Below are 25,261 nucleotides of genomic sequence, written 5' to 3'. Positions count from 1 at the left end.
CATCTCCAGACCTTCTGAGGACTTGCAAGATGCTACCAACTGGACTTCTGAAGAAGGTTCAGTTTTTTATGTTGAGAGGTTTAGAGCAGGAGTCACCCGTGTGTCCAGAAGCACCTCCTATGGCACCTGCAAGAAGTCTCCATAAATACTCCTCAGAAATCTACAGTGCAGCAGAGATTGTTTTCTCTTCCAGTTCAGTTGCTGTTTACACTGGTTTGGCTTCTCCTATACACAGCATCCATTTTGTGACTGGTGCCCTTGGTACTTTCTCAGAATTTCAAGTCTGTTCAAAATTCCAGGTGTGAGGGATGTACTCAGATGTACTCTAGAGACAGAACACCACCATTATTTTAGAATTCTTTCTCAGAGCATGCTCTCTCAATGCTCTTAGCAGCTGCATAAAGCCAGCAGGTATTTGACACTGGGCACAGAGGGAGGGGGAAGCCAGCCACTTACTGAACTCAGTAAAAATGAACCTCAGACCCTCATCCCTTCCTCCTCTCTGCAAAAGGCCATTTTAATGATTGGAGAAGGTGGAAGAAACGACATTACATAGGTTCTTGCCTCAACACTGTCTCCTGCTGGGTGGAGTTCACATGAGCACATGAGGTTTGGCACCTGCCAAGTCTCAAAGAAGAGCCTGGCTGCAGGGTGATTTCCTGGCTGCCCAAGCCAAGAAAGGCTTGGGCAAATTGCGAGTGTACCTTAGGAAAAAAGATGCACAAACTTCAGAACCCTTGAGTTTTTCCTCAACATAAACCTCCTTTCTGAGACAGACTCAAGCCCCTTTCACACCTATAATGTGCATTGTGGAGAATGGTGAGCAGCATTGCAGCAGCAGGCTTAGTCCCTGAATGACAGACATTCATTGTAATATTTGAAATGACTTCCTCATATGTGATTGTACACATGGGCAGCTTTTCTCTGCTCGCTTGGTAGTCCTGTTTTTTCAGGGTTTCTAAATGCATGGACAGAGTTATCTGTGTCTGCAGTTGTTCTCATAGTAGTGTTTTCAGAAACTACAACGAATGTGCATGGGGTGGCTGGGTAGAACTTGCTGGAATGCTGCAGGCACTCTCCCATTTGTGCTTATTGTACCTGAAATAGCCTCTGAAAATGACACCAGGCAAATGCAACTCCCAAGTGGACATCTCTGCAACAGAGCTCAATGTTCCATGTGCAGAGAAGGGTCTTCTCCCTGCAAGAAGTGCAGTCGCTTTGCTGGAATAGGTATCTGGTTGACCACTGTGAAAACAGGCTGGTGGATGAGATGAGTCTTTGGGATGGTCTAGCGGGGCTCTTCTTATGCTATTATTGTGTTTTAAATGGAATGCAAAACTCAACAGAATCTGATTCAGCTAATGATTTATCATGGATGTGCAGGTGATTCCTGCTTTGCTTCTCCCTTGCTGTCGGTGGGAACAGTAAACATGACCTCTGGCTTAGCTTTATGTTCAAACCAGGGTTGCTCCAAACAAACCATGGTGTGTAGCCAAGGTGTGTTATTGAGAGTTAAGAGTTTGAGCAAAATAAACCACTATTCCTGGTTCAGATGTCAGGATACTCCAGGCATTGTGTATTATTGCTTGTGCTAGGCGAGGAGCAAAGCAGGAGTCATCTCTGCTCTTGTGGTGTACCATCTGACACACTCAGATGTGTCAACTGGGCAATAACAAACTATGGAGAACTTCTGCTCACTAAGGTATAAAACTATTGTCTGTCCCCCACCCCCCAAGCTTAGGGCTTTCAGCTGAAGCTTAGCCTTATGATATTTACATTTTGACCTGTTCATTGTGTCAAGTGGGAATACTGTAGCGACATGCCTTTTTGCCAGAACAAGTAGTAAATAAACCTCAGAAATCGATGAATGTTCCCATGATTCTTGTATTTTAGTTTTTGGATTTTAAAACTGATTCTTAGGTTTTAATTCTAAGGAACTGGAAGTGTTCTTTAGTTGGGTTATTCTTTATTTGTGTTAGTCATAGGGCTGACTCAAGTTGCAAATCCCACAAATTTTCTTATCGTGGGTAGCCATTTGGTCATCGCTGGTATTTTCCTCGGCTGTTGACTCAGTTTTGCAGCCTGTAATTTCTGTTGCATTTCTGGCCTGGTGCTGTATATGCAGGTGGCAGTTCTTGTCAAGAGTGCTTTCTGCCTGTTCCAGCGAAGCTTGGTTAAGATTAGAAGTCATATTATGGCTTTATTCCTTGAAACTTCATCTGATGGAGAATGTGAGGAGCTTTGGTATCTGGCACTTCCACAAACTGTACCTAGTTACAAATTTATTTTTCTGTCTATTTGAAGGTACAGTTCTAATGCTTAAAGCTGTAAACAGCTTTGAATCAGACTCCCCCCCCCCAAATCACTAAACAATCTATCTCTCCTTGCCTTACTTGCCTTACTATCGCTAGATTTGGCCCCAAACTCTACCCTCAAATCTAAAGAATTAATGTCCTTCCTGTTCGGAGCAGCTAAACTAGTTATTGCCCAACGATGGAAGAAAGCCTCTAATATACCAATAAAGGCTTGGATTATAATAACACCTGGAGCATTGCTTTATTAGAATGCCTCACATACCATTGGCAACTAATCAAAGGCATCTCCAAGAAAGATACCTTTGGCATGATTTGATCTCCTTTTTTCTCTTTTATTGAAAAAGAACAGGATATTTTAATGCCACCATTATCACAGAGGTGCTGTGGAGGGGATATATTAATTTAAAATGTCCAGTAAACCAGATTGAGAGTATTTGGTGAGCCAACATGACAGTGACATGGGATTGAGGAATGGAGTGATCATTCTGTGATATTATGGTGATATTATGGCAGTGGATGAAGCTGTGTTGTAACTTTTGAATAAATGTGTTTTAATAAAGAGGGGGGAGAGAGAGCTTTTCCTGGAGGCTTTAAAATGAGTGGCATTGGCAATTTGTGGGACGCAGGTGGCGCTGTGGTCTAAACCACTGAGCCTCTTGGGTTTGCCGATCAGAAGGTTGGCTGTTCGAATCCCCGCGACGGGGTGAGCTCCTGTTGTTCGGTCTCAGCTCCTGCCAACCTAGCAGTTCAAAAGCACGTCAAAGTGCAAGTAGATAAATAGGTACCACTCTGGCAGGAAGGTAAATGGTGTTTCTGTGTGCTCCTCTGGTTTCGCCAGAAGTGGCTTAGTCATGTGGGCCACATGACCCGGAAAAACAGTCTGCGGACAAACGCCGGCTCCCTCAACCTGTAAAGCGAGATGAGCGCCGCAACCCCAGAGTCTTCTGCAACTGGACATAACTGTCAGGGGTCCCTTTGCCAATTTTTATTGGCAATTTAGGCATGTTTTATAGGCGCTGCTATGCAATTATGCCAAATAAGGCAAAGGGGTCACTTGATGTTCTTTCAGACTGGGACCTGCATACAAAGAACAACAAGAATAAAGTCTTGAAATGTATTCAGCCTTAAAAAGCAGCAGTACAATGTGTGTGCTTTTTCTGTTAGGAATATGCATCTGGGAATATGAATCTATACCTGACCTACTTGCTTCTGTCATTGTCAGCATGGGTCATTCCCAAGTATGCCGTTGGGTGGAGGATGAGCTTCTGCTACACACAGAGTCATCTAAACATGGCAATGTAGAATTTAGATTTTTCAGAGGTGGGCAGTCGTGAACATAGTTAGCACACAACGGCATTAATGTGTCGTGCATGCCAAAAACCTGTCCCACTGTTTTCTGCTGTATCTGAACCGAGAGCTATGGAGCTGCAGGCAGTTGGAGTTCAGGATATGAGGACTTCAAAGGATTTCTGCCTGAGAGTTGCTTCCCTAATTGCTCCATGCTACAGGGAGCAATTAAAAGTGAGTAGCTGCTCTGGTGCTCTTCCTATTCACAGGCTTGGGGGAGCCTCTTTAGTTTACCGCAGGTGCCTAAATCCCATTTCTGCTGTCTAGCATGTGTCTCGAAGTGTGGTTGGAATTTAGAGAAAGAGAGATGCATAATAAACACCTGTCTGCGGGGAATAAAGGCAAATGATGCTCCCGTCTCAGAGGTATGCTTGCATTGCAGCCATCCAATTTGTTCGGGTCCTGCCTTCTGGAGCAGGAGAAAACAAGCCTGCTCCATCTTTCATTTCCTTTAAAAGTTGCAATACTCCTGGTTTTGCTCCACCTCGCTTAGGGCTATATTAATGAGTCCATACGTAGGAATTACTGTATTTTTTGCTCTATAAGACGCACCAGACCACAAGACGCACCTAGTTTTTGGAGGAGAAAAACAAGAAAAAAAAATATATTCTGAATCTCAGAAGCCAGAACAGCAAGAGGGATCATCCGCTGCACAGCGAAAGCAGCAATCCCTCTTGCTGCTCTAGCTTCTGGGATAGCTGCGCAGCCTGCATTTGCTCCATAAGACACACACACATTTCCCCTTACTTTTTAGGAGGGAAAAAGTGAGTCTTATAGAGCAAAAAATATGTACTTACAGAAGTACTCCCATGTGTGGTGATTATTTATTTATCTATGTATTTATTTATCAAGTTCTCTGTACTACTTCTGTGGAAAATGTGGTACATAATAAACCAATAATGCACTGCATTCAGTTTTACATATGAGCACAGAAAATTGCTTTAGGCCTTCTCAGTCTGTAGATTCTTTTCAAAATCCCGTCTGCATCCAGAAGCTGCTGATTTTACCATCTGTGGGACATATTTGGGCCACACATTGATGTTTTTCAATTTAATTTTAGCAATGTAAATTTGTGCATCAAGTATATGAGGGAAGATGCAGAAGAGTTAGACTGCAGCTGCATTTGCTAATGTATGACCTTACGTAGACCCCTATTCCACTTCTGCCATTCCCCGCTATAGATAAAACAATTCTAATCCTATAATCCCTGATATCACTGCTCACAACTAACCTATATCTCCCAGTGTGACTATTCCAAACAATCAATGAGCATTCAGCCCCTTTATCATCTTGCTAACCTGCAGCCAGGTACATATGAAGATAAACGTAACAATAATAATATCATTTTTGGAGAGAATGCAGAACTTGCCTACAATAGCTGCAGTTTCCGCAAGTGATCTCATGGGTGCGATCCATCAGGGGATTCCTAGGAAGGAGAATAGTTGCTGTAAATGAAGATAGCCCCAGTTTTGGGAAGATTTTGCATAGGGGGAGCTGGCATTCTGTGGATAGGAAAGGCTTGCAGTATTTAGATATTCATCATATTTGCATGTCACAGCAAGCCATAAGACATAGCTTACTGTGTGATTTGCTTCCTGACGCTCCCTGCCCTTGCTAGAAGGAAACAAACCATGACTGCTGACTCAGAATCATATCAGGAAAAAAGGGATTGAGGTTTGGTTTGCTCTGTAGGTAAGGGTTGGTTTTTTTGGCTTATTGATTGCAGTTTGTTTGTATTTTGAGCAAAGCCATGATCCCTGATTTGGGCAAGGTACTGAGCTTTGTTTCCGCTTTGTATCATCATGACACTAGGTGACTTAACTTCAAAGGAAGCGCCAAATGTTGGAGGGATTAGCTCTGAAGGAGAAGTGATCCTAGTATGTAATGGATCTGATCTTTTGCTACCCTGTACAGATCTGGCCTCAAAACTCTGTGAACCACCCTGACGTCTTATGATGAATGGCAGTATATAAGTCTAATAAATAAAATAAAATCAGAAGTAAAAATTAATTTGGTGGCCAATTCAGAAGGCAAACCCTTTTCATGAGTCCCATTGAGACTTCTTTGCAGGGCTTTTCTGAAGCAGGAGGAGGACTGGGATGAGAATGCAGAGCTTGGATCTAGGGGAAGGGCCCTGTGGTTTGGGAGGTGCTGATCTGGATGCTAGGGAGAGGCTCGGTGAGTTGCCTGGCGACAGTCACAACTCAGTGTCATTAGATGCCCCAAATGTCATGGTAGATTCTCCTGATGTGATTGCGCTTCCTGAAGCTAAATTGGATAGTGAGCTGGCTATGCTGACTCCTTCTCGAAGAATGTTGTGATGGCTGAGACCATGCAAGTAGACCATGCAACCTACTTGCAGGAATGCCTGCTTGCTTGCCCAGTCCTGTGGCTCAGGACAACCACCACATGGATGGCTGCTCTTCCAAAGGGAAGCTCTTAGCATGCATCTAGCTTGTTCCTTAGAGCTCTGCTATGAACTTCTGAACCATGTAACCCAGGCTTCCTCAAACTCAGCCCTCCAGATGTTTTGAGACTACAGTTCCCACCATCCCTGACCACTGGTCCTGCTAGCTAGGGATTATGGGAGTTGTAGACCAAAAACATCTGGAGGGCCGAGTTTGAGGAAGCCTGGTGTTGCCTGTAGCCTGATCAATGTTTGGGCATTGTAGTGATTTTTGGAATAAAGCAACAACTGAGCTGTGAGTCCAAGACAGGCAAAAACACCCAAGCAGGCTGCAATGCAGGGCCAGGGAGGGGTGTGGCTTGGAGAAAGGGGGTGGAGTCTGGGGAGAGTTCCGAGCACCAGGTTAAGAAGCTGGGAGGGCTGCATTTGGCCCTGAGCCTGAGATTCTCCGCTCCTGCTGGTAAATAGCTTGATTGCTTTGTGAATTTATCCACTAGATTTCCTGCTGCTGAACAGAGCACCTGTTAAAGATCTACCCACTCACCCACTCCCCACTCCTCATCGACAGTGATAGATTTTTATTAAAGTAAGAATGGTATTATGATGAGGACTAATGATCGCAAGCCAAAGCTGCTTGACTGCATCCATTTAGGCAACTTAGGCTGGAAATTCATTGCCTTGCTGAGCCTAATGCCACCCCTATTTCATGTGGAAATACCTTAATCGCATTGTTTGATGTATGCATCTATTTAAATGCAGCTGCTTGTTGAAAGCAGCTCTGTGGTGCCTTCTCATCGTGCGCTGCTTGGGCCTGACTGATTGGATTCAGTTTCAGAAAACCGATTTTAGAAAAATGATTGTTCTTGAACAAGCACATGCTAAACAGGAAGGTGGTGATTAGACAAGGCGACAGATCTAAAAGCCCTAAACAGTCATCTCGTTTCCAGATTCCTAAGTAAAGAAATCTATTTTGTTGAAATGCCATAGAATTACTGAGGGCATCTCCCTCTCTTAGCTCACATTGGATTGGACTGGAAAATAAGTAATGTTTGTTTTTTGTTTTTTGTTTTTTTTAAAGGAGGGGGACATAATAGCTGACTTTTGGAGCCATAGCTTTGGATATCAAATTTGGAATTGCTGTGGAAATGGGAAAAGTTGCATGTCTTAAGTAGCTCTTTTTTCCTCGTGCACTAACAGCCTGATGGAAAGGAGAGGATAGTGAATGTTGGATATGATAGTTTGGCTGCCGCCACACCTGGGTAAATGTTGTGGGAGGGGGAAGTGTTTGGAGGCGTTGGAAATGGTAGGTGAGTACACTGGAAATTCTTCTTCAGGTTGGATGTTAATCCGAGACAGGTAAGAATTTTGGGGGCCTCTCATAAATTCATAGAATTGCAAAATTGGAAGGGCCCCCAAGGGTCATCTAATCTAACCCCCTGAAATGCAGGAATCTCAACTAGTTTATACATGACAGATGGCCATCCAACCTCTCCTTTTGAAGTGACAATTATAAACCCCTGAATCTTGTAATTCTCACCTCTCCTTTGAGCAATGAGGTCAGTATCTAAGCTGGTGAACTTCACTAGCAGTTTTACTTGGAGTCAACAAAACTATTGTTATTTTGCTGTGTAGATTTTGTACAGTGGCTCTGCAGAGCCTCTAGTAGTATGTTTAAGCTGGGAACCATTGATTATGTTTATTGTAATAGGTTTTAGTATTTCTGGTCGGTTCGTAAGTAGCTTTGAGTAATTTCTATGAGTAAAGTGTCATTTCTGCCTCTGGCAGGGAACAGTGCAGCTGCTCCCTTTGAGGGTCTGGATCTGGGCAAGAGTCTGTCAGTTTCAGGACCTCTACCACAGAATTTTCTAGAGGGGTCTGGGTAGCTATCCTCTACGGATGATGGCAAAGAACAGAGAAATCACTCTGGTTGGAACCTGTAAGTCTAGAAAGAAACCCTTCTCCTGGAATAGAAGCTGTTGGGTTTGAAACTGTTTCAGAGAATCTTTGTACTGTGTGGCCACCCAATTCAACCAGTCCACATTTATTTATATATTTAAAATACGTTTATATTGCCTGTGGTCATACTGGATTACTGGAAAGCTGTGATTGGCAGAGAGTTTTCAGTATCTATATGTGAGATAAGATGGAATTTATGCTTACAGTCCTCACCAAGGATGGTTGATATGGTTTAGCTGCAACCATTTTGCCAGCCCGATGGCAGACATTCATGTGCATACTTCATATAAATGGTGGCATAAAAGCTGAGTGCATGTATCATCCCCATGCAGATTATTTTTGCAATATGCTCTGCAGTTGATGTGACAAGATGATAAAAATATGTTTCCCCCCCCTCTGTGCTCAGTTAAGGTGTTAGTAGTAATGAGCAGTAAAAACAGGTCTAGTTCTCTCTAGTAGCCATTTAATAATACATGTGTGAAAGGCAGAAGTGAGTTTAAAAACTTTAATTATTCATTGAATATTAGTAGTAGCGATGTGCTGTGCCGAGCACGGAATACAGATTTCTCACTTGGCCTCTAACTGGGATGGAAATGAGTGTGGGATCCTTCTATGGTAGAATTCATTATTTGATTTGATGTTTGGCTGTCAGAGAGCTAAGGAGCAGACGTTTACCACATCTCAGGTCAGTAGCCTGAAAAGCTTAGAATCATTAGCAGTGTGGTGGTAGTGCCAAAAGAAAAATGGGGGCCCCTCCAACCATATACTGAAAAGCACTGATTCTACTCTGGAATGCATAAATCATGGCAAAAATAGCATAGCCCCCATTCAGTTTGGGACCTGAATTTTGAGGTGGTCCCAATCTGACTCAGGATGATCCAGCAATGACCCAACCTGTATCCATGTCCTGAATCAAATAAAGGGGGCTTGCACAATGTTTATTTAGGGCTTTAAGCCACAATTAAGCATGTGGCTGAGAGTGGAGAGGGGAGGAGACACAGGCATCTTGTGTTTCCTTCATTACCCCATTTCCTCATCACCCAACTTTTGGCCATCCTGGCTTGTTCCAGGTGGATCTGATCCAACCTGGTGCAATTCAGGGCTACTTCAACCTCCTCCGGTTGAATTTCAGGTTGACATGAATTGGACTGATTTGGTTTGGGATCTGAGTTTTGGCTGCAACAGTTCCACAGCCCTAAAAAGCAGCCTATTGTTTGATCTAGAGCAGGGGCCCAGGGTGGCCTGGGCCTGTTTTGCTGTGGTTGGCAGAATCCAGCCTATTTTGCTGCTTGCACTGCCACTGGCCCCACCACCACAACTGCACCTCACCTGCAGCTGCGCCTCTTCTGCTGCCACAATGCAGTGCAAGCCATGATAGTGCCGTGTTAGCAGCGACTGCAAAGGTGCTGTGGCGCCAGTGGCAGTGGCGCAACAGCAGGAAGGGGGAGGCAGTCAGATCACCCCATGGAAGTGCCAGCCTTGGCAGGGACAGACAAACTTCATGCTTGTTGAATCTAATTCATATCTTACTAGGATTCCAAGGGGTACCAGCCACTTTTTTAAAATGAATGAATGAATGAATGAATGAATAAAAAAATACTAGAATTGCAAGTTTTAGATGTGTGTGTGTGTATTTTAACAAGAAACCCAAGATTTACCTAGCAGAGCCAGATGGAAAAGAGGCATATTTTGAAGAAGAGGGTTCCTTTGAGCATATTATGAGTCAAGGGAGTTGTTTTCAGTAGCAGAACTGAACTGAGATCAAAAAGTCCACTCCTATTTATTTATTTCAGCAGCCTATTTTCAGCGGGCAAAGTAGTTTTATTGATGTTATTGCCATCATGGCAGACAATCTTCCCCCTTCTCTCGAGAAGGACCAGTGACAGAGTACCAGCTTTGCATGGAAGAAGGTCCCATGTTCAGTCTCTCGCATCTCCCCTGCCTGACACCTTGGAGAGCTGCTCCGAGTCCTGATGTAGGCAATACTGAACTAGATGGAAGAATGGTCTGACTCGGTATAAGGCTGAAGCAAGCAGAGGGTTCTTGCTTTGGTTGCTTATGATGTTTATGAGGAATGAACATGTAATTCCTCCTGATGCTCAGCCTTGCTTCCAGTCCTAGCCCTTCTCTTCTGGGACTAGGGATGGAAACAGGCTACTGATCCTGTTTAAAGCAGCAGATAAAAGTGAACTAGTTGCTCCCACCTTGATCAGGCTTGCAATTGAGAGCAGGGGCAGGGGTTGCAGAGAGAAGGAAAGGCTGCTCTGCCTTCCCCCCCTTTTTCCTTTGACCCAGAAAGGCATCAATAAAACTGCTAGCACAGTTGCAAAGCTAGGCAGTGTCCAGTATGGTTTCAGATAGATAAATTAGATAAGATGGGGAACTGCATGTTGAAATTCCTGCATTGCGGGGGTTGGACTAAGATGATTCTCAGGATCCCTTCCAAATCTACAATTCTACGATTCTATGAGTAGTGTTCTGGAAGTGAAATTATCCCACACTGTATGTCAAAGGCAGAAGTGGTATTTCACACCCACTACAGACATCAGATATTTAGGGCCACCCCCAGCAAATGTTTCCATTGTTCATGCCTCAGATTCGCCAAGCATTGAATAAGTAAAACTTTTTTTCAAATCAGAATGAGGCTGGCTTGTGGGAAACCACATGAAAACACAGGGGGGTGGTTGTTTTCTGAGAAACTCTGCCTGTAGGTGCCTGTGGATCCTTGCTAACATCATGTGTTCAGGACAGAAGTGGGAACACACTGGATCCAGATGAACCACTGAGATTAACCACTGATGTATACAGAGCCAAAGACTATGTATCACACATGGGAGACAGAATTCCCCACTGTGAGTTAAGTCTGGCAACACAGTAATTGTCTGTGAATTTCTTAAAACAATTTGTGGATGATGCTGTTTCTGTCTGTCTGTATTTGTGTGACAAGTGATATGAGGAGCAATTGCAGATCTCTGGAGAAAGACTTTGTCCTTCTAAGTAATGGCACAAAGAACGTGTTTGGCTGCTCAGTTAAAGGTCAGTCAGAATCGGGCATGGTTTTAATTTTATTTTGTACATCCAGGCTTCAAAAGCTCTGTGCTTTTACAATGCATATATGCTCCTGCAAAGTTCTGGAGGGAAAATAACAGCTAAACTGGAGTGAAAAGCATTGCATACAGTGCAGGAAATTGCCCCAGGCTCTCAAAGGGTTTCCTGCTGCTCAGCATTAAACACTCTCTGATTTGCCTTCTCAGATAGAACTGATAGGAGGTTTCTTCCAGCTCAGCAAGAAACGGAAAGGGGGGCAGTTGCAGGAGAAGAAAAAACTATTACTCTCATTATACATGCTCTCTAGAGCAGGATCCTCTCTTTGCACAGATGCATAATATGAAATGAAAGCCGCATGCAGATCACTGGAGTTTTGTGGCAATGTTAGCTGCCACTAACAAGATAGACCCATTCCCATTGTCATCTGGCCATTACCATCTATGCCCCAATGTGTGACCATGAATATACTCCCCCTGACTAGGGATGTTTCAATAATTTGTTTTTTGCAAATATGAACCACTTGATCTGCATCTCTTCTTTATCTTATTTATTTATTAACTTTCTATACTGTCCTTCATCCAAAGATTGCAGGGCAGTTTACAATATAATAACACAAAAGCACATACAATTATAACAAACGAAAACAATATTCCCCACCACAGTTTGTTTAATTAGCCAAAGGCCTGGAAGAAGAAGAATGCTTTTTCTGGGTACCTAAAGATATGTAACAAAGGCACAGAAAAGGCCCGTTCTGTGTTGCCATTCTCTGAACTTTTCTGGGCACACAAAGAAGGCCCTTAGATTATAGTTGCAGGGTCTGGGTCAGATACATCCTTGAGGAATTGCGGTCCTGAGCTGTTTAAGGCTTTATAGGTCAAAACAAGCACTTTTAATTGTGCCTGGAGATGAATTGGCAGCCAGTGCAGTTGGGCCAGGATTATAGAATTTTGAGGCTGCAAAATGATCTCTTGAGGCTGATTCAATTTAAGCACATGGGATCCCACAACTGGATATTCTATATAATTTAAAGTCATGGCATTCCAAATTAGAGGATCAATTTGCTTGTTAATTGTACCCATTGTTATGGTATGAGGTTCCATTACATTATGCTTTTCAATTCTGGCATCATAGCCTACAGATTTAAGCTGAATATATCCTTTTTCAAATCACAGTATGTTTCTTTCAAAGGGAACAGCCAATATGGGGGTCCCGCAGTACCTATTTTACTTGTTTTAACAAACCCCCTAAAGTTCTTCCAATTAAAAGGAGTTATTGAGTACTTTTGTCTCATAGAAGAAGCCATGGTTAAAGATAAACTGTCGGCAGATCTCCACTCTCTCTTAGTTAACACAACAATTTGGAACTGTACTGGAGAATTAGGTTCCCAGGTAACTGCAGAAACTACCATGATGTTGCAGAATGGTTCCTCAAAAATATAATATCCATGGGTAACATTAAATTGAGGGTGACAGAGAAGCTTGGAATTCCAGGTATCATCCTTCTCCACAAAGCAATAGTTTACAGATAACGCTTCCTCTACAAAAGTCTACTTAATCAGCAGGGTGTCATCACACTGAGTGGTAGACACAATTGAAAATGGATGTGGGGGGACCAGGAACTTTTCCTTTCATGGATTCTCTCATTGGGTCTGTCAGTTCGCATTTCAGCTTCACATCACTCTTCCATCCTCAAAGCACTTCCAAAAATTAGTAATCTCCCACATCTCAAGCGTCACTTGTATTGGTCTAGGTATTATGCATTTGGGGGCATAATCTGTCCTTAAGGTGAAAAATGTGTTGGTTCCTTGAGAGTGTTGATTAATTCTCTTGGACTACTAATATGCAGATCAGGATGCAGCTTATCCTTCAGATTTCACACTTCTCTGGATTTTGCAAAGCACTTCTTGACTCAGATCCCCCCATCAAAATGTAACTTATTTCAATACGCATATGTCATGAGATATGCATTTGAAAACCCTTTGATTAGGTTATCCCCCCCCTTTTCCTCCCTGCATGTGCCCCAGGTGAATGAAGAAAGGAGTGGTTATTGCCATCTTGGTATGCACCCACCCAAGACATCACTGGGCAAGTGCGGCTACATGGCCTCCATTGCTGGGGGGCTCTACAGCTGTTTTCAAATGGACACACTGAAGGGTAGTGCAGAATCAGTCTGCAATGAGCTTTTATTTTTTGGAATGAAACCAGTTTCCCAAAAAGCTCTTTTCAGGGGTAAGAAATATGCAATAAATTTAGACTGTGTGCCGATTATGTAGGAAAAAAGTACTTGGCCACCAGTGATTGCAGAATAAAACATTGTGTGTATGCAGCCCAAGTCATCTTATGATGCTGAAGCAGAGCTGGCATTTCTAAGGAGCTGATGTCAGTGGGTCTGGTCTGAGCATGACTTCGTCAAATACCACGCATTAATTATACAACTAGCGAATAACACAAAGAGCAGATGAAAACCAGCACATGATTTTTTAAAAAGTTAAGCTTCTACTTTTATCACATTCCACTCACCTATCTGCCAAATAATTCTTTAAATTGTCATAGTGCTGTGTAACAGCTTATCTTCCATTGTGAATCGAAACACCTCTTTATGCTGGTTATGTGTACTTTTCATAATGTTCCTTGCAAAACTACAGCAGACTATCTGCGCAATAAAGTTTGCACAGGGAAATAAAGTTTTCATGATTTTATGGATCCATGTTGTTATGTCTGCGGGAGCTGGAGTAAACGTGGTCTCGAGCTGCCCAAAATTAGCATGCTAGCTCTCCAGGAATAAATTTTGCTGACTGCTTAACTTCCCTTCCCTGGGAAAAGGCCTCTGCTCCACTGTCATGCCAGGTGCCTAATTTTCTTATGCCACTGCTGACCCACTTTTTTCTTTTATTTTTATCCTGGTGTGGCTTGGGGCTCTTTGGTTTTTTATGGCTCCTTGCCGGAGATCTGGAGCTCATTAGCAGGTGGGAAAATGCAATTAGCCACAGAAGAATGATCTGGCAGCAGGATAAATAGCGTGCCCTGACAGCACCCACTCCAGCATAGGGAATCAGAGCAGTTTCATACCTATTCTTTATGGCCTAATCTCCTCTCTGTGTCACCTGTTTACACTGCCTATCGATTCTGTGCTCTGCACAGCCTGTTCTCCGATTGTTATTACAGCTACAGATGAAGCATGGTCTATGTATCTTTCAGAGAAGGTAGCCTGGAACAAGCCCAATTTGCTGCAGGAAGAGAAGCTTGCAGTGATGGCAGATTGCTTAAATTTCAAATGCCTCTCGCTTTCTAAGAAATTCTCTTCCCTGTTTCAGTCTTAGACCAAGACATTAACTAACACAAAATAGCTGTTTATGACCACTTAGTTTAACAGAATGAGAAGGTTCCTGCAATCTTCAGAAATCCCTCACCGTGAAGTACAAGTATTACTGAGATGGAGATGTGCACCGATTGGCTAGTGCCTGTGTTGTCACTGATGATGGACCCTTTGCAGACTTACCAAAAAAAAGTACAACATGGAAAGAGGCTTATTGTTTTCCACATTGTTACCCATATAGACCTTTTTTAAAAAAGTGCTGCCTTCTCTCTCCAGAGCAGCAGTAATTTCCTTTAGTTTCAAGAACCATAGTTAATTCTTTCCTTCTTTTCTCTCTCTGAAGGATACATGCTTTCCCCCACCAGTATAAATTTCCCTCAAAGTCTGTTTCTTCACATGCATGCTAAATAAGTGAAAAGAATCAGATGGGAAAATATTCATTTCATCCTGAGATTCAAATATCATCTTACCTGTCTGCTATGACACACTTAAAAATAGTAGAAATTCCTACAAAATTAGGAATTGTAAATGAGAAATTCTCATCTCATTGTGTATTGAAATTTGATTTGTAACATTGTTTTTCTTTCTTTACAAGTTGTTCATTGAACTTCTTAGTAATTTAATAACAGCCATGTGTTTTTGGAGCTTTTAAAATAAATCTTAATAATCGAGAAGAATGAGTTCAAATCATAACAATGATTATTGTAAAGCAAACAGCTATTTTCCCTGTGAAACTCTCCCAGCAAAATGTTACTACCGAGAAAACATGTTGGGGTTATCAACATCCCTTCTGATGTTAGACACAGTTAGTTTCAGCTCCCAACCCTGCAAATTGTTTTCTCTTCCATGTTTCTAAAGTGCCTTGAGATAAATGGATTTAGACTAGAGTTGTCTTTTCCCCCAGACAGAGACTTTATGCATTTTTTTTTTGTATATTTATATTTATTTTCAAGGATAATATTTAGGTACAGAATAATAAAAATGCATTCAGCAGTACAGATATTTGTCATTTTTAGTCAATAACAGTTATTGCAAAGGTTGATGAATTCAACACACCAACTGACAATAGAACAGATAACTATTAACTCTGACTTCCAAAACGTTCGGAAACCAAAGTGTGGCTTCCGATTGGCTGCAGGAGCATCCTGCAGCTAATCGGAAGCCGCGCCAGATGTTTGGCTTCTGAAAATCATTTTAAAACCGGAGCGCTCACTTCTGGGTTTTGATCGTTCAGGAGCTGATTTGTTTGGCAGCCAAGATGTTTGGGATCCAAGGTACGACTGTACTCATTTATACTAAATCTAATGATCCTAAGGTCCATATAGTTAAAGCTATGGTTTTCCCAGTAGTGATGTATAGAATTGAGAGCTGGAGCATAAAGAAGGCTGATCGTCGAAGAATTGATGCCTTTGAATTATGGTGCTGGAGGAGACTCTTGAGAGTCCCATGGACTGCAAGAAGATCAAACCTATCCATTCTTAAGGAAATCAGCCCTGAGTGCTCACTGGAAGGATAGATCGTGAAGCTTAGGCTCCAATACTTTGGCCACCTCATGAGAAGAGAAGACTCCCTGGAAAAGAGCCTGATGTTGGGAAAGATTGAGGGCACAAGGAGAAGGGGACGACAGAGGACGAGATGGTTGGATAGTGTTCTCGAAGCTACCAGCATGAGTTTGACCAAACTGCGGGAGGCAGTGGAAGACAGGAGTGCCTGGCGTGTTCTGGTCCATGGGGTCACGAAGAGTCGGACACGACTAAATGACTAAACAACAACAAATGATCCTAAATTGCTACCATTCACTTGATCTTAATCCCCAGGCCTGTCAACAAATTTGAGGGGCCCTTGGGCAAGGTATGCTGCCCCTGCAGTGCTACTTAGACAGAGGTTGCTCCCCCCCCCATGTTAATATCTGTCCAACCAATCTTGGCAGATGGACCCAGGTGGTGCCTTGGGGATTGGAGCAGTGCTTCCCTCTGTTTTAAGGGGTGGGGAGGGAGCTGACCCTAAGAATCATATATCAAACAGCATGCATTAACATTTTAACAAAGCCTCCCCAAAAGCAAAAATAGGGACAGTAATTTACTCGGGTCAAGGAAAAGAAAATAAGGGCTCTTGCTGGAAGTTGAAGATAGCTTGAGAATTGAGGTATGTCGCATTAACATTTGCTAAACCACGGTTTAGTCCAACGTGAACAAGCCAGAGTAATTCTTGGATACACGCACCCCCTCTCCTACAAAGCCACAAGAAGCCTTCATTTCCACTTTAATTAGCCACAGTTAATTAAACCATAGGAATGACTTTCTATCTCATTGTTCACAGTTACTCTCCTGATGTATAACGCCTACCTGTTCACATTGACAACTGTTTGTTTGAGTGGATTTCTGGAGAAAAAAAATCTGTGTTATGATATCTCATAAGTTTTATCATACACCCTTTACCTTTGAGTGTTGCTCTAACCTTTCATTATCGAGTCATTTCATACTCCTCTGCCTCCCTTATTAAGTGGAGGTGGGGGAGAGATAAGATGTCTGCAAATGGAGCCTTTCTTAGCCATCTTCATCAAAAGTTAAGTCTCCATATGCAGAAACTTTCAAGAGAACCTTCGGATTCAGTTACACTAAGCTGTTTGAGGTTAAAAGCCCTCTTCAGCTTAAGCTCTAAAAAGTGAGGAAATGCACAGTTCAGCTAATCTTAACCTTAAGTTGTTATGACTGACAGTTTGTTTTTTGTTCCTGTCAGCTACTATTTTCAGACCTTCAGATTTGCAGCAGGTACTGCTAGGAAAGTTACTACTTAGGTCTTCCATCTTAACTTATGGAAGACTTTGGCCTATCCCTCCGCATTTCATTCATTGGGGAAGAATCATAGAACTGTAAAGTATCATGGCTGACATGTTGTGTTATTTGTGGGATGCTTTAGATGCTTTAAGCAGAGAGCTTTACCGAAGCTGTATGAATTTAGTTCTATAATGGTGCAATGTGGGAATGGGAAATGTCAAGGTTTCTAGCTCTAGCAATTTCAGCCACTGTTGGGTTCCTGCCAAATTTCCCAGCATTGACACTCACCCCTTTGGGCCTCCCTGTGTGGCTAGGAGAGTCATTGGTTCATCCTGGATCAGGAGTGTGGAACCCTTTTGACCCAATGGGCCAGGTCTTTATCTCCCCCCTCCACCCCACCCCTTGCACCAGCTTTGATACAAGGGTGGGGCTATGCACCTGTCATTGTATAAGAACATAAGAAGAGCCTGCTGGATCAGACCAATGGCCCATCTTCTAGTCCAGCGTTGTTTTTTTCACAGGGGTCAACCAGATGTCTGTAGGAAGCTTGCAAGCAGGTCTTGAGCAGAAAAGAACTCTCCCCTTCTGTGGTTTTCTGAAACTAGTATTTAGAAGCTCTGCACTGTATTAGAATATTTTCTTTGCTAATAATAATAATAATAGTAATAATAATAATAATAATAATAATAATAATAATAATAATAATTTTTTATTTATACCCCGCCCATCTGGCTGGGTTTCCCCAGCCACTCATATAGTTTTGCTAGGTTATAGGTCAGTATACTTACCCATTTAAAACAGCCATGGACATCTGCACAGATATATATCTGTCCAATTTGATTTGTGCGTGTGTTTTGTTTTTCATTATTGATTTTTTGTGTGTGGCTGAATTTGTTGAACTGCATGAACTATTAAGGATAAGAGAAAACCAACTTTACTTAGCTAAATTCAACTGCACTTTAAAAAACAATACAAAAACAAGCCATCCAGTTAAATTATTGGGTTGAACATGTGCAATTGTACAAAATTGAAACAATTTCTCTCTCTCTCTGTTCCTGCTCCCTGCAAAAGCAAAATTTTTTTTTAAAAAAATCCTGTATGTGTTCTGTGTCATTACCACTTGGATAAAGCACACAACAATAACTCATTTTAGTCAGATTCCTGCGTGGAAGCAACCAGCGCCAGAAGTCAGTGAAGGATTAGTTTCACATAGTACATCATTAAACAATGGAACTCACTCCTACATGAGGCAGTGATGGCTACAAACATAGGTAAACGGACCCCTGACCATTAGGTCCAGTCGTGGCCGACACTGGGGTTGCGGCACTCATCTCGCTCTATTGTCCGAGGGAGCCGGCGTACAGCTTCCGGGTCATGTGGCCAGCATGACTAAGCCGCTTCTGGTGAACCAGAGCAGTGCACGGAAATGCCGTTTACCTTCCCACTGGAGCGGTACCTATTTATCTACTTGTACTTTTATGTGCTTTTGAACTGCTAGGTTGGCAGGACTTCAAAAGAGAATTAGGCTTATCCTCCATGAATATGTCTATCAGTGGCTACTAGCTCTGTCCCCCTAGTTGACCACAGTAATGATTCTGAATATTAATTGCTGGAAACCACAGGAGAGTGCTCAGGGCCTGCCTGAGGGCTTCCCACAGGCATCTGGGTGGCCACCGTGAGAACACTGGCCTGATCCCGCAGACTCTTCTTATGGGGATGGACTAACAAATTTCAAATTTAATCCAAACAGACTTCTACACATTTGGACATTCAGCACGGCTGGAAGAAGACTGCTCTCCCACTGCTAGAGCAGGTTCACAGCTTGGGATATATGTGCAGCAATGCAATGTCTCTTGTTAGTTTCCTACGACAAAGGAAAGGATAGATTTTCACTTATTTCTCCCATTCATTTCTGTAGGTTCATTTGTTCTTCATGAATTTTCATGAACGTTCATTCATTTTAGAAATTGCATTTGAAAAGATTTTGAAGGGGAAAGGAAATTCTGGTGCATTTCTGCTGGGTGGGATGCAATGTTTTTATCGTGTTCACCTTACTTTCAAGGTGGCCAAGTTGTGTTTGTGGTTTTTTTCCTTTCATTCCGTGATTCATCTCTCCAGTAGTCTTTACTTTGCAGCCTTCCTGGGTGCTGGCATGTCCTGAAAACGCCATGATGTTCTCAGCTGGGCTTTCCTGTAAGCATGGAAAGTTGGAGATACTGCATTTAACTGAGCACTATAGATGTTTTGTGATTTATTTATTTTTTAAAAAGCAAAGTCTTTTTTAGTTTGTGTTTTTTCATAGACTTCAAAAACAATAAGTAAAGATTAAGAAGGGGAAAAATGCAAACCAAACCATGACCAAATAAGGAACACAACACAAAACACCTAAGGACTTCCCTTCTTCTCCTACTCTGGTGTCCTTTCTTTTCTCTCTCTTCCGTGTATTCTAAGTTACCAAGTTCTATCCTTCTTACTGATTATCTCCACTTCCTTTTATACTGCTAAATTTATTCAAGTCGTGCTAATCTGTTCGCAAAGCAAAGTCTTCTTTAAAGCGAAGTCCCTACTTGCCAGACATAGATTTTACCATCCCAGTGGGAACCTAAAACTGTGTGTTAACTGTATACTGACTAAATCCTTTCTATACACCAAACTTCACTTGCTGTTCAGAATTTGTCTGCCATGGAGACGGGAAGATCAGTTCTAAGGAGTTTTCATTAGCTTGAATTTGTGGGATTCGGAAACAAAATAGATGCATTCTTTTTTAAAAAAATGATTTCAATGGTAGAGTTATATTTCTGACATCTTTTGGAAGTTTTTGTTGTCAGGGTGCCTCAACATGATAAAAATCTAATTCATTCTCTACTGCCAAATTAAAAGCCTGCTAGAGCCTCTTGAAGAGCCCCTGATCAAAGGAGTTTTGTCACTTCACTAAATGTAAAAGCTCTTCAGTGCTATCTTAAAGTAAAAGAGAAAGGGAAGGATTGCCATTCTTTGCCTGGCTAAGAGTCTTGGCTAAAAAGCTCTGCTAAAAAAATAAATAAATTCTAGTAAAAAAACAAAAACAAACCCTAGTGTTTTCAGCTGCATGAGTAAGCCTAGAGCATAAAGCAGGCCGTGCAACTGTATTAACCTTGGCAAATTTGTATACATTCTTACAGCCTCTTTTAAAAGACTGTACCCTCGAGAGGATGGGAAAGAAAGAACTGAAGAGTTGTCTAGCATGTGGCTAGGAATGTGGTGTGGGGTCATTTCTGAGCATGATGTAGTTGGTTAGATGTCTCAATAATTGCATTCTGGAGTATGGAAAGAATCCTTGGTTCAGGGTTTAGGGAGGGAGACAGGCCTGGAAATGGGAAATTGGCAGAATTGGTATGTGTCCTCCAGTGTAATTTTTGGGAGTGAATGAGATGAGTTTCCAGCGCATTCTACTTTCCCAAGATGCTGTTTGAAATTCATGGCCCTTAGCAGCCTCCTGAATAGTGTGTGGAAGTCTTATCTTTTGCTACCCAGATCGAGTCTCTAAACTTCATTGTAACATTTCTGGTTACAATATACAGTGGTACCTCTGGTTACAAACACTTCAGTTTACAAACTCCGCTAACCTGGAAGTAGTACTTCGGGTTGAGAACTTTGCCACAGGATGAGAACGGAAATCGCATGGCAGTGGCAGTGGGAGGCCCCATTAGCGAATATGTGCCTCAGGTTAAGAACAGTTTTGGGTTAAGAACGGACCTCCAGAATGAATTAAGTTCACAACTTGAGGTACCACTGTAGTGCCAAGTGAATGCTCTGTCAGTGCAAAGATTTCCTCCAGCACCCCGAATCAGATCTGAGGAGGGTGTGAAGCATGCACGGGGGGGGGGGGGGGGGAGGAGTCCAGCTGTACAAGAGGAAATCCTTGTGCATATGGGGCATGTTAGTTGCGTACCGCCCAAGATCTTCCTAAGCGTTGCCTCACACACATAGTAAATCAAGGCTTTGGTTTTCTTCTATAGTTTTTGCTGGTCATTTGCCAGTAGACAACCCCTGAAAGAGTAGCAAATATGAAAATGGGTGTGAATGGAAAAAGAAAATTGCAGGAACAGAAGTGAGATGGTATAAACTTGCTACTCTCAGTCACTTTTCCTCCTGAGAATCAGCTAATGCTCCACTGTCCTCAGGCACTGCTCCCTTCAAAAAATACTTGGTGGCTGCTCCCAGCAACCCCTGAGGCAGTCGTCCACATCCCCCAGGCTACTTACTTAGGAGCCTCAAACATGATTGAGCTGCTTGTGGAACATGAATGATAAGCACGCTCTGCTCATCTGGAGACTGTCAATTTGTAAGGGGAGAGAGGGTTGTTATTCTTGTGCAGCAGACCATCAAAGAAAAAGACACCCACTCTTCTCCATTTTCATCGTCATGCTGAGTGGTACTTAGGGGAAAACATAAGATAAATGGACTCCATTGTGTTGCTTGTGTAAACATAATAAGAGAAAGAATGTGCTCCAAAAGAACTTTAATAACCCACAAAGGCCAGGTGAGAGATGAAGTTTCTCATCATAACCCATGTTTATGAAGCTTCTCCACTGATATGCTGGTTTATTATTCTGGTTTGTTAATGGATGTTAGCCTGAGTCCCCTGGTTTGAATGTAACAGGAAACCAACTCAGACTTAATACAAGCTTGGCATGAAGCTCCAAGTGAGATTATACAATGCAGGAATGCTCAACTCTGATGTTCATGCATGGTTCATAAACCATTTCTTTCTTCATTTATATTAATTGCTTGTATCCTGCCTTCCACCAAAAGGCCACAGGGTGGGAGGCAACACATTAAAACCATACAATGTTGTTGTTTAGTCGTTTAGTCGTGTCCGACTCTTCGTGACCCCATGGACCAGAGCATGCCAGGCACTCCTGTCTTCCACTGCCTCCCGCAGTTTGGTCAGACTCATGTTTGTAGCTTCGAGAACACTGTCCATACAATAGCAAAGCACAAAAAAGACATAGCGAAAATCCTTTAGTTCATTCAATTACAGTGCCTACCATATCTGAAAACAATATTAGGGGTTTCATACTCCTACAAACCAAAGGTCTGGGAAAGCTAAAATGCTTCGGTTTGCCACTGGAACCCACTTAACATGGCTAAAATGTGAGAGGCGAAATAGAGATAAGCAGTTGTAGCTTGCATTGAATGTGCCTTCGAATACCGTTTAGCACTTAAAGTAGTTGGGTTTTTTAAAAACAAAATTTGTATACTGCATCTAACTCATCAGTAAATAAGAGCAGGATTAGGAACTATTACAGAATTAATGGAAGATTACACCTAAAGAGCTGTGTCAATTTAATAAAGCTGTAACAACAGCATTAGGTGTTATTCCCCCTCCCCCAAGACAAAAGTGTGAGTTGGATGGGAAAACAGAAAGGATGCTTGTTAATTTGCAGAGGGTAAAAAAAAAAAAAAAAACCCTGGAAGGATTGCAAGCAATAAAAAATATAGGCTAAGAATTCAGAATAATCTTTGCCAAATGGGAAATGGGAAATTTGGTCACATTTGAAAAATATGAACTACATTGTATCCATCTAGGAGAAAACCTAGGTTTTCTGAAAAGCAGTCTGGTACTATTCTCAGTGGATATGTTGTTGCTCTTTTCCCTGTGTGCCTTAGGTACCCAGCCACCTCGCTCATACAACCAGTTCTTCTTCTAAGTCTCTGACTGTCATTCTGCAGGGCAGCTGCTCTGCTGAGGCAGCTGTGTGGTTCCTGCATGGATTTCTGAAGCTCTTTCTGGCTCATTGAGCACCTGAGACTCTTCAGCATTTTGCACATCTCTGAGCACCTGCTATTATCTCGAGCTCTTTTTTGCTTCCTAGCCTGGTTGCCAGATCTAATGAACAAATTGAGCTAAGTTGGCCAGAATCCTTTACTGAGACCTGTAAGAGGCTGGCAGAACTTGACAGAATGATGCAAAGGAGACAAGCAGCATTTAGCAGGCTCATTTGTGAATTGAGGAGAGAGAGAGAGCCACAGTCTTCTAAATGGGCTTTGTGTGGTGGCCAAGAACACTTTCCTGGCCTGTGTGGTTTGTCCTTACGGAACTATGGTATGCAAGCTCATGGGTTGCCACCCAAGTTTCAGTGTTTCAGTTGGTAGCCTATTAGACTCACCCATAAACTTATTTTGTGTGTTTGGATGGATGTTCTCTTTCTTCATATAGTTCCAGAAGCTGATTAGGGATGGGAATAGCCACTCAGAGTAGATATGCAAATAGATAAATAATAATAATATCAGTAATGCTTACAAGTTACACTAAGGGAAGCTTGCCTGGTGCTTTCATTATATATCTTTAAGCACCAGGGGAAAACATGCTTCTTAACCCAGGCCTTGGCTAATTAAATTATCTATGGCTAAATAAAATGTCTGTCATTAGGCTATGTATTTTTGTTTCTTTATACAGTGGTATCTCGGGTTGCATACGCTTCAGGTTACATACGCTTCAGGTTACAGACTCCGCTAACCCAGAAATAGTGCTTCAGGTTAAGAACTTTGCTTCAGGATAAGAACAGAAATCGGGCTCCGGCGGCGCAGCAGCAGCAGGAGGCCCCATTAGCCTTCAGGTTAAGAACAGTTTCAGGATAAGAATGGACCTCCGGAACGAATTAAGTACTTAACCCGAGGTACCACTGTACTGTAAACTGCCCTGTGATCCTTTGTTGAAGGATAATAAATAAATACTTGCAGAGGCTGTGCTCATGACACTTGCCAAACATATATATAGAGAGATTCTGTTGTGGGGAAACATTTTCCCAGCTGCTTTCTGAAGGGAAGTGGATAGTTTCAACTTTACCATATGCTCTTAGATTAGAGATTCAGAAAAACCCTGTTCAGGCTTACAAAACTGCATAAAGTGAACATGTGAGAGAGGGCCGCCATGATCAGGGTTCTGACATTGTTTTTGTCACTTTCTGCAACTTTTAGAAACAAGGAGCCTCCTCAGCTCCCCTGTGCCTTCTAAAAACCTGGCTTTCCACTTGTCTCTACACCCCCATCTGTTTGTTCTGGAGGGCTGAAGTTACAAAGGAAAGATATTCTTAAGACTCGTATAGATTGTACTGTACTTTGAAAAAACCATAGTTGGCAGATGGGAGGCTCGGTTTCTTTCTTTTTAATCTTCAATTTACTGCTCCTTTTTTAAAGGGAGTATACGATCAAGGCAAGACAGGGGGAAATGAAAACAAATACATATATGTTGCGAAGAGATTCCACAGAGGCAATAAATGGGAACCAGAGTTAGATTCTGCCCCCCCCAAAGGTGGAAGATTTATTGGGACTAAGCCAAATTGTTCTGCTAGTTTGTGTACTCAGATTGTGAGTTTTCTAAAAGAGATGGTGTAGCTTATACTAGTTTACACACAGGTAAGAACCCTTCTCTTCCCTTGGAGGCCTGTCCCTTGCCCAGTGTGGCTTCAATTTGGTGCCAGGTTAAGGCCTGATCAGGGCATTGGGCCAGCTGAGAGTCATTGATTGCCACTCAGTTTTTGTGATCTGCTCGCTGTCTTATAATTCATTGCTGATTATTAGTGGTTTTATTGAGCTTTCATATGTTGAATTATTGCTTTTAAGAAGTGTACCCTTCCTAGATATTGATTGATTTGGGCATTATAAAATTAAATGAATACTGAAAAAACAGTGTGTAGGATCTTTTGGCCTTCAGCACACAAGATTAAATATTATTTATATGATTGCTTTGCCTCGCTCAAGTAAGATGATCCTCCAGCACATGATCTGCATTTGTGTACATCTTCTCTTTCAATTTGGTTGTTGTTTAGTGCTAACCATAGATTGTCATTATGTGCATATTAGCAAACCATGGTCATTAGTTGTCCTTTACACCAAAATCAGAAATCCACTCCAAATCATGGCCGGAAATGGTTATAAATTCACATGTAGAATCTTGTGGATGATGTATAGCCAAGTCATGCTCTGAGTAGACCTATTGATTTCAGTGGATCTACTCTGAGCATGACTAATGTTGGATAGCACACTGTATATCTGGTATCAGCTAATTTCTAGGCAATCTTGTCAATGAAATATAGAGGAAGGAGCCAATG

General features: G+C 42.2%; 1 protein-coding gene across 2 annotated transcripts in view; it reads left to right on the top strand.

The window, feature by feature from the left end:
• The window catches only part of TAFA3 (TAFA chemokine like family member 3), an 86,768-nt gene that overhangs the window by 32,165 nt on the left and 29,342 nt on the right, over positions 1–25,261 (top strand). The gene's annotated exons all lie outside the window — the stretch shown is intronic.

Source organism: Podarcis cretensis (genome assembly GCF_951804945.1).
Source record: "Podarcis cretensis genome assembly, chromosome: 6".
Classification (NCBI taxonomy): Eukaryota; Metazoa; Chordata; class Lepidosauria; order Squamata; family Lacertidae; genus Podarcis; species Podarcis cretensis.
The sequence above is the reverse complement of the archived record's forward strand: the minus strand, read 5'-3'. Positions and strand labels throughout refer to the sequence as shown.